The following is a 2,102-nucleotide window of genomic DNA, read 5'->3' as shown; positions in this document are numbered from 1 at the left end:
CCGCGCTGGAACAGAACGAGGCTCTCAAGGCCAAACTGCGACGGCATTGTCACTTGAGTGCCCAACTAGACCAGTGGGTGCACAATGTATCATCCCACGTGCAGAAGGACGTTCAATTGTACTTGTAAAGACGAGAGTGTACTTTTCGTGGTAGTCGTTATTTGGATTAAGTTGACTGCGTTGCTGTATGGGCAAGCGTTTGGTAATACTATAGAGCCATTGCTATAGTGGGGACGTTTTCAGAAATACAATTTTGGTAGAATGAGTTGCGTAAAAAATCGTAGAAAAAGAGGTAAAAACGTAGGAAACTGTATACAGTAGTCAATTCGCTATAAATGTCCAAAATCGCGTGGTTTGAGTGATCAATAAGGATTCACGCTACGGTTCGGATTGGTTGAATATTCGTGTTCCTTCTGCTAGAGCCAATCAAATCCACTAAAAGTTCGATTAGAACTGGTCATCTATGTTATTTGGCGAAATGAGTCAATAAGAGCGACAATACTACTTCGAAGTATTACAGTAAGCTTACTATAATACGTGTGTGTGATGAACGGTGCATAATTATTTTAAATACAGTAAGGCTCGCGTAATTACTATTAATACTTCGAAGTACGTAGTAATAGTAAATGACTCATTTACTCGTTACTATACTAGTAGTAGTTGGGAATTACCTCGGAACAGTGCGTCACAACTCAGCGACACGTGGTGCTTAATTAATCAACTCAACAACATGCGCTGATTACTCCAACGAACTTCGAAGTGAACAGGATGATGAATGCCACTCACATTAGGAAACATCTTTCTGCATCGACTACTACTAACGTCAGGAACATTTTTCCGCGTCGGTAACAAATGCACACCGGAACTTGTCTTCTAGGTAAGACACAAACTCTGCCTCTGAATGCAATGCGAATCGCAGTCTAAAGATATTGGCCCTTACCACGAGTTTGAACTCTCCGACTCTTTGGTTTGCAGCCACTCAAAATCAATTGACAAATCATCATATCCTTGCCGTTCACATTATACCGTAGTAGGACGCCTTTTTGTGATAAATGCCACCTCCGTTGTTCTGTACACCGGTATACTGTAAGTGTCATTCCATTGAGTTTATTCTTTCTGGCAAGAATATACAACTAAGTACGTTATATATGCTGTTAAGTACGTTATATATGCTGTACTTAAACTTTGTATATCTGGTATATCATAATCCACCGTACTGGTATACCGACCTGTTACACGCACTTACGTATTCCAGCTAGGGGTAGGGCAAAATATATTCTCAACAACAGTTATTTAAATAGAAAAAATCATTCTTAAGTTATTCTGAGGAACCAAGTACGGAAATATGTTCTGAGACGTGCGTCAAGAAATAAATATATAATTCATGTTGCAAAGACACGATATTCAGTGGTTATTATAGAATTATTCTCTGTCAATGAATAATTCTTTCCAACTGACGAAATAAATATTTATTCTATATGTCATCAAGTACTACGTAGTAAGAAAAAATAATTTTTCCTCCTTTCGTGACAAATAGTATAAACACTAGTACAGTATCTCTGTGTTTACTGACAAAAAAATACAACTATTTTCTCCACCTCTGGCAAGGCACAATAATCCCGAGAACTGACATTATATGTAAATACAAGTGGTTTAGGGGCACACATGATATGTGAGCAAGCACAAGGGGTTTCGGGATTCCGAGTGTCACAGGGGTACGGGCAAAAGCGAAAGAAGCTGGAAAGGTAAGAAGCGTGCGATCTTGAAGTTGTAGATGCTGGAATCCGTAGTTGTAGCTTCTTGAAATACTGTTGTAAAATCGTTGTCTCTCACAAAGCCCCTCTCAAGAGACTTACATATTACTTGCCCATCGTGCATACAGTACGACAGTGGGAGTTTAGCAACAGCGAGTGGTACAGCTCGACTTTTTTGAGCATTTTGTCAGTCAACCTCTCTCCATAAATACTGGACCTATCGTTGCATGGAGTCACCACAATGCGTACAGCTTCGGCACTGCGCATGAAGCAACACGGGGCGTCGGTAGAGATCGGCCAAGTACGGTATGTAGAAACGCCCTCGCTTCTTCGTGATCGAGATCGAAG

The sequence above is a fragment of the Aphanomyces astaci genome, assembly GCF_000520075.1.
Source record: "Aphanomyces astaci strain APO3 unplaced genomic scaffold supercont1.75, whole genome shotgun sequence".
NCBI lineage: Eukaryota > Oomycota > Saprolegniomycetes > Saprolegniales > Verrucalvaceae > Aphanomyces > Aphanomyces astaci.
Note: the sequence above shows the minus strand (reverse complement) of the source record.